Raw genomic sequence first — 8,458 nt, forward strand, 5'->3', positions numbered from 1 at the left:
TCAGGCCGACCTAAGCCCAAACTTCATGTCTGGCCTGTAGTTCGTGGTAGTTCTAGAGTTTACCACACTTTGGTTTGGACTTAGACGCAGTAGAATAGATTTCATCTTCCTGGTAAGTTTCTGGTCAGTAACTTTGAGAGCTTACTGAGGTCAAACTACTGAGAGTTTGGAGCTAGGTTTTGGAGGGTAGCAATCATCTACTAAGGTGATGATGCACAAGAAAAATCAGCCACAATGGATAAAGTAAAATGGTAGTTGTTGTAGAAACTATCATTTCTGTCCAGAACAGAAAATATTTTCTGTAGCAAAAGTATTCCAAAAAGTTATGAAATATTTTTGCTCTCGAAGGTGCCCTAGGGTTCAAAGAATATTTGTGAATTTTCTCAGATTTTTGGGGGCAAGAAAAATTGAGGTTGCTTTGGAGCACATTGAGCTAGCTAGGGTTTAAGAAAGGGAAATGAATATTTTTCATTTAAGAAAAATATTCAAAATTTTATTTTGAGGTGAACCAGAGAGAAAGTGATAGTTAGGGAAGGATATGAGGCACTTGGGTGAAAGTCAAGGGGTACCCAATTGTTTAAGTCCATATGAAAAGATTCAAAGCTCCAATTTTCAAAACCAAATGAAATGAAAATCAGGCGAAAAGAAAGAGGGCAAAAACCAGGCTGTCATAGTTTGTCTACATCGAGGCCCGCATCTGGCTTCTCTTATTGCAAGGTCTGGTGGGCGAAGCTGGACGCTGTCAAGCTAGCAACCGGGGGGCCGCCGGAGGGCAAGGAGTACCGCACACCTGAGCGATACTTCAGCGTTATCTTAGAGGGGTCCCGCATTGTTGCGGATCATTGTGGGAAGGACAGCATCTTTGAATGAATGTATTCGAGCCCCCTCTACCTTGTATGATGAAATAAAATGTTTATGCAATATAATGTTTGTTATGTTTTTAATTTTTTACTTCCTGTGCGGCTGTGTTGTATAAAATCTGAGGGTTCACTAGTCGTCGACTTCTGCCCCCACATAGGTAGTACGGGGGTGTTCGGGATGGAATCTAAACAATCTTGATCCAATTAGATGGTCCTTGAAGGATTTGTTTAGCGCAACGAACCAGACAACCAGACTATGCAGCTGTAACGCCCTCACTTAGCCATAGGAGTGCGACAATAAAAACATGGGCGCAACCCCTAGTATCCGAACTAGGGTGCTATTGGCGTCTGATCGAGAAGTACCAATCCTTCGCATAATGCGGAAGAAATCTCCAATGATTTGCAACCTCCGAACAGCTGACCGGCTCTCGCCGCATCATGACAGTCAGTTTCCGGCTTTCTCTACTGAGGTGCTCCTTTGGATAAACCAAGGCACAATCGTAGTAGTTCTCCCTTTACTACCTTAGCCGATATAGCGGAACGTAAGGTAGAAAGCACATGAGCCGGGAAACCAAACTATTTACAAAAGACATGATTCGGAGCCAATTCATATAATGCTAAATTCGGGGTGCCGAACTATACTTATAAAATGTGTTCGGACTTTTGTTGCCGTAGTGCGGGGTGCTATGGCGAACATGAAAATGTACCAAAGTGTACGGGTGCTACCTGATAGGGTTATCCATAGGGGATCTAAAAAAAAGAAAACAGAAAAGGTACAAAGGTAAAAAGCTGGAGTCCTACAGCTCCAGCCGCAGACTGTTCTCATTGTAATTTAATTAGTACACCAAGGCGCATTGATACATGTAGTGCGATAAGCAACAGGCTATTTGACATGCCGAAACCAAGGGAGAGCTGCGTGTGGGTCCTGAAAAATAGGTAAAGTTATCGTTAACGGAATCACCTAAAAAGTCCCCCATACGCCTGCGTTTCTCGCCGTCTTGGTGTGTTTATCCTTCAGGAGGACTGATGACCAGGCCATCAGATGGTGCCTGTGGGATTGAGACCTAAAAATGAGACAAGTAAAAATGAAAGTATATGTGTATCCGACGTTGGTTGAGCAGTACTACGGACCACAAGGTAGTTGTGCCTCTGTCGATGCCCATGGGATTTTGAGCGCGTAGTTATGTACGCGCGGCACGAATGCCACCACTTGATCGGAACTGCGACGGAGGCCGAATTGCTAATCGAGCTCCTGACGAGCCGAGCTCTCCTGCTGCAAAGTAGTTCGGACCCTCTTAACGATGTCCGTGGGCTAGGCAACTGAGTTAAAGTTCTGCTTGAGAAGGCCGCTCTGTACTTCTGCTGCTAAGGCAGCTGTGTGCTCTTCTGTACGGAGGGAGCGTTCTGTATTTCCGTTAAATATTATGATGCCGCGTGGACCGGGCATCTTGAGCTTGAGATAAGCATAGTGTGGTACCGCGTTGAATCGAGTGAACGCAGTTCGTCCGAGCAGTGCGTGATAGCTGCTGCGAAATGGGACGATATCGAAGATTAACTCCTCGCTTCTTAAGCTGTCCGGAGATCCAAAGACAACCTCGAGTGTGATTGAGCCCTTACAGCGGGCCTCTATACCTGGTATGACTCCTTTAAAGGTAGTCCTTGTAGGCTTGATCCTTGATGGGTTAATGCCCATTTCTGGCGCTGTATCCTGATAGAGTAGATTAAGGCTGCTACCTCCATCCATAAGGACGCGAGTCAGGTGGAACCCATCAATTATTGGGTCTAAGACCAGTGCGACTGAGCCACCGTGCCGGATACTAGTCGAATGATCCCGGTGATCAAAAGTGATCAGGCATGAAGACCATGGATTAAATTTTGGGGCGACTGGCTCTATCATGTAGACGTCCATGAGCGCATGCTTGCGCTCCCTCTTGGGGATGTGGGTAGCGTATATCATGTTCACCGTTTTGACCTGAGGGGAATCTTCTTCTGTCCCCTTGTCTTCGTCATCGTCCTCACTTTGTGATCCTTTTTCCCTGTTCTCGGTGTTTAATTTGTCGGCCTGTTTAAAAACCTAGCAATCTCTATTTGTATGATTGGGTGGCTTGTCTGGGGTGCCATGAATCTGGCACGGACGATCAAGTATGTGGTCCAAGCTGGATGGGCCTGAATTGTTCTTTTGGAACGGCTTCTTCCGTTGACCGGACTTAGAGCCCCAGAATCCGGCATTGACTGCCGTGTCCTCGGTATTATCGCTGTTGTTTCGATGTTTGTATCTGTTGCGTCGAGACTTGTCTTTGCTAGTTTTAGCTTCAAGGGTGCCGGCGTCGCTTGCATTGTTTTTGCTACGGGCCAACCAACTGTCCTTGCCCGCACAAAAGCGTGTCATGAGTGCCGTGAGGGATGCCATGGATTTTGGCTTTTCTTGGCCGAGGTGGCGAGCGAGCTATTCATCACGGATGCTGTGTTTGAAGGCTGCTAGAGCTTCGGCGTCCGGACAATCGACGATTTGGTTCTTTTTAGTTAAGAACATTGTCCAAAATTTCGTGGTGGACTCTCTGGGCTATTGAACTATATAGCTTAATCATCAGCGTCCGGAGGTCAAACATACGTACCTTGGAAGTTATCGAGGAAGGCCTCTTCCAAGTTCTCCCAGCTGCCAATAGAATTTGCAGGTAGACTGTTGAGCCAGTGCCAAGCTGGCCCCTTGAGTTTTAAAGGGAGGTATTTGATGGCATGGAGGTCATCGCCACAGGCCATATGAATGTGGAGAATGAAGTCTTCGATCCACACCGCGGGGTCCGTGGTTCCATCGTATGATTCTATATTAACGGGTTTGAACCCTTCTGGTAATTCATGATCCAGGACCTCATCGGTGAAGCAATGAGGGTGTGCGGCGCCTCTATATCGGGCCGTATTGCGACGTAGCTCTGATGGAGTCCGTCTGCGGTTTTCATCCCGCGCATGTCTAAGTTTGTCACGTCCGAATAGGTGGCCGTCATCGCGTGTCGAGGCACGTCCTCGCGATCCGTAGATTGATCTAGTATATCCTGCTTTATTGTTCAGGATTTGCCAGAGGTCATATGTATGACCGTGGGATAATTTACCTCTACCTGTGCGATGAGGCGGGGCTGGCTGGTGTTCGGTGTGAGTTGTCGTTTTGTCCCGACGACGTGGTGGTCGGTCAGCCGCTTTGTATAATGGAGGTATGTATTCCGGCGCCTCCTCATCGAACTGTGGTAGCAATTTATGCTTTGGGTAGCTTTTGGTTGGGCGCTTGAGGCCGTACTCTTCGGCTGCTAGGACATCGGTCCATTTATCATTTAGTAGATCTTGGTTAGCTTGAAGCTGCTGCTGCTTCTTTTTCAGGCTCCGTGAAGTGGCAATTAGCTGGCGCTTGAAGCGCTCCTGCTCAAGAGGTTCCTCGGGCATGATGAAATCCTCGGTGCCGAGGCTCACCTCGTCCTCAGAGAGCGGAAGGTAATTATCGTCCTCCAAATCTTCATGCGTGGCCTGTTTACCGGGGCTAACCTGCCCGCCTTCTCGTTCGTCTTGTTCATTAGCTGTAACGACGGGGTCTTCGTTGTCTTCGGCACCTTCTGGAGTGTTGTCTTCTCCTGTGCCGGCAATGCTGTCTTTTCTACGGTGTGACTTAGAGCGGCGCCGTTGACGCGGGCGCTTGTACTGTATTTCAGAAGGTTTATCCTCAGCTAGATCTTCCTTGTCCTCGCCGATGTTCTCCTGTAACACCCACGATGCGGCTATATCTCCCACGTGTCGGAGCACGACTTAGAGGCATAACCGCATAGTAGGCATGTCGCAAGAGGGGTAATCTTTACACATCCCATGCACTAAATAAGAAAGGGATAAAGAGTTGGCTTACAATCGCCCCTTCACACAATACATAAATAAAGCATTACATCATCCAAAATACAATCAAGGTCCGACTACGGAACCAACATAAATAAAGACAACCCCTAATGCTAGATCCCCGATCGCCCCGACTGGGCTCCACTACTGATCAACTGGAAATGAAACAAGACTACGATCAAGATCTTCATCGGGCTCCCACTTGAGCTCGGTTGTGTCACCTGCACTGGTATCATTGGCACCTGCATCTGTTTGGAAGTATCTGTGAGTCACGAGGACTCAGCAATCTCACACCCGCGAGATCAAGACTATTTAAGCTTATTGGTAGGAAAGGGTTTATGAGGTGGAGCTGCAGCAAGCACTAAGCATATATGGTGGCTAACATACACAAATAAGAGCGAGAAGAGAAGCAACGCAACAGTCGTGAACTAGAAGTGATCAAGAAGTGATCCTGAATCTACTTACGCACAACCATAACACAAGAACCGTGTTCGCTTCCTGGACTCCGCCGAAAATAGACCATCACGGCTACACACGCGGTTGATGTATTTTAGTTAAGTTAAGTGTCAAGTTCTCTACAACCGGATATTAACAAATTCCCATCTGCCCATAACCAGGGGCACGGCTTTCGAAAGTTCAAACCCTGCAGGGGTGTCCCAACTTAGCCCATCACAAGCTCTCACAGTCAACGAAGGATATTCCTTCTAGCGGGAAGACCCGATCAGATTCGGACTCCCGATTACAAGACATTTCGACAATGGTAAAACAAGACCAGCAAAGCCGCCCGATGTGCCGACAAATCCCGATAGGAGTCGCATGCATCTCGTTCTCAGGGCACACCGGATGAGCACTCCATACAACTAAAACCAAACCTCGAGTTTCCCCGAGGCGACGCTGCAAAGGACTCTAGTTCATACCAACACTCAGAGGAGCACTGGCCCGGGGGGGGGGGAGGGCTTAAAATAAAGATGGCCCTTTAGTCTGCAGAACCCAAGGGAAGGGGTATATGGTGGTAGGTAGGCAAATGGTAAAACCAAGGTTGGGCCTTGCTGGAGGAGTTTTATTCAAAGTGATCTGTCAAGGGGTTCCCATAACACCCGACCGCGTAAGGACGCAAAATCAAGGAACATAACACCGGTATGACGGAAAACTAGGGCGGAAAGAGTGGAACAAAACACCAGGCATAAGGCCAAGACTTCCACTCTTTACCAAGTATATAGGTGCATTAATTAAAATAAGAGATATTGTGATATCCCAACATATCCATGTTCCAACATGGAACAAACTTCATCTTCACCTGCAACTAGCAATGCTATAAGAGGGGCTGAGCAAAAGCGGTAACATAGCCAAACAATGGTTTGCTAGGAAAGGTGGGTTAGAGGCTTGACATGGCAATATGGGAGGCATGATATAGCAAGTGGTAGGTATCGTGGCATAGCAATAGAGTGAACAACTAGCAAGCAAAGATAGTAGTGATTTCGAGGGTATGGTCATCTTGCCTGAGATCCCGCAAGGAAGAAGAACGAGTCCATGAAGAAGACGAACGGACGTAGTCGAACGGATCCTCACAAACGCGACATTATCGGAACTAACCCGAAGAAGCAATACCGGAAAGGAGCAAACAACATAGTAAACAACCACCACAAAAACATGGCATGATGCACAACCAAGTATGATGCATGTCCGGTTTAAATATGCATGGCATGGCAAAGAGCATCAAACAATACTACAATTAAGTAGAGCTCAATATGCAACATATTGACGGAACACCACATTCAAGTTATTTAGTTCGATCTTGTTTATGTATCCAACAATATTAAATGTTGATTAATATAGCAAGAGGTGAAACATGAGAAAAAAACACAGTTAGGCATTTTAAATGAGGCCGGAAACATCAAACAACAATTCCGGTAAATCCTGATGTGCATTTAGCAATTTAATGCAAACAATAATTTTAAACATGTTAATGTTGTTAACATGATGCGGATGACATGTTCAAGTTTGTGTAATTTTTATTAAAAGTTGACAAGAGCATGATATGAAGCATTTTGTCATCGCGGCGAAAACGAAAGGTGTGCCACGACAACGACAACAGAAATGGTGCCACGACAACATTCCGGTTCCGGTAGCTCATGCAGATACTGGTGCAAAGGAAGTGTGGCGGGAGCGTGCAAAAGATGGTGGGGTGATCCCGGTAACCGGGTCCCCACGGGTTAGCGGCAAACGAGGAGGACCGAGCAAGTGACAACTTCGACACAGTGCAAACATAGGGTGCAACTCATACATCACACAACATGCATTCATTCCGCGGGTCATCGTCTCGGCGGTTATACCTTCGAAGCGTGCAATCGGGATGGTTCGGGTTTGTCAAGGGAAGTAGAGGAAGTAGTGTTACTATCGGTCCTCGACGATAGTTTTAATCACATGCTCCAGGGTCGACGGTAGAGGTTCTCGCAATCTCGGCGACGGTAGTAGTACATGTTTATCTTGGATGTGTTTCCATAGATGTTCGGGGTCACGGCGAGAAACTTGACGTCCACACGGTAGAGGTACTCGTTTTGAAGGTGAACTTGACGAATACAAATTCCTTCGGGGTTGTCATGGTAATTGGGGTCTTCGGACTTGCCGGTCTCGTTCTTACGACGGTAGTCATATACGGTTCGGAGAGGACTTGTCGTTTCAGTATGAAATCATTCAGGCGTCGGTCTTGCCGGTGGGGTACTTGGCGAACCGGCGTAGTCGATCTTGGCGTAACCAGTGGAGGTACACAGTCGTAGACGTACAAGGCCGTCGTAGAGGTACTTGACGTCCACAGGGTTGAGCGGGACGCGGACGAAGCCGGGAGGCGAAGGCAAGGCAACGCGGCGGTGGCCTGTGCTCACCGGTGAAGCAGCAACAGAAGACGAACATGGTGGTCAGCGGCAGGAGCTTGAGGCGAGAGGAGTAGAGGAACACCTTGGGGTCGGCCCTGGCATTAACTTGACCAGGAAGATGGCGGAGGTTGGCTCCTGTGGTCGTCGTGGTCATCGGATGTCGCGGATTACGCCAGAACGAGGCATGAGGAGGAGCAACGGGGATGCAGGCGAAGCTTGAGGCGGCGGGAACGGACGAGCAGGCCGATCCGGGCGGAGGCACGCAGGATCCCGCCGGCGGCGTGGCCTTGAGATGACGGCGCCATGGGTTCCGTGGACGGCATCTGGCGGCGCTGGAAGATGGCATCCGCGGGGGGTTGCAGAGAGGCGAGGTGGAAGGAGGAGCTGGCGCCTGGGTGACGCGGGTGGCCTCCGGCGGCACCGGATCGAGGCGGAGGAGGTAGCAGGACGCCGGATCGGGAGGCGTGCGCGATGGTGGCGCTTGGCGGCAGTGAAGCTCTAGGGCAGCGCGAGGACGATGGGTGCGGGCACGAGAATGAGGTAGGGCTCGGCAGAGGGAGGACATGGCAGAGGAAGGCAACGCGGAGCAGAGGCACGGAGTGGGGTCAGGAGATCGGGCGCAGACGCGAGAGGATTTGCGGTCTGCGTGCGGTTCCTGTGGGTGGCGGCGTGAGGAAGATGGAGATCGAGGAGAGGGATCAATGGAGAAGGGGTTCGAGCGTGGCTGGGCCTAGGGTTAAGCAGCGGAGGCTGGCTGGGCCTTGGCCTTGGTCCGGCGCGAGGAAGAGAGTCCCAGGCTGCTGGGTTGAACATTGAGGCCCAAGGGGCACTGCTGCTATCTCTCCCTCTCTCTTA

Source organism: Triticum dicoccoides, chromosome 7A (genome assembly GCF_002162155.2).
Source record: "Triticum dicoccoides isolate Atlit2015 ecotype Zavitan chromosome 7A, WEW_v2.0, whole genome shotgun sequence".
Classification (NCBI taxonomy): Eukaryota; Viridiplantae; Streptophyta; class Magnoliopsida; order Poales; family Poaceae; genus Triticum; species Triticum dicoccoides.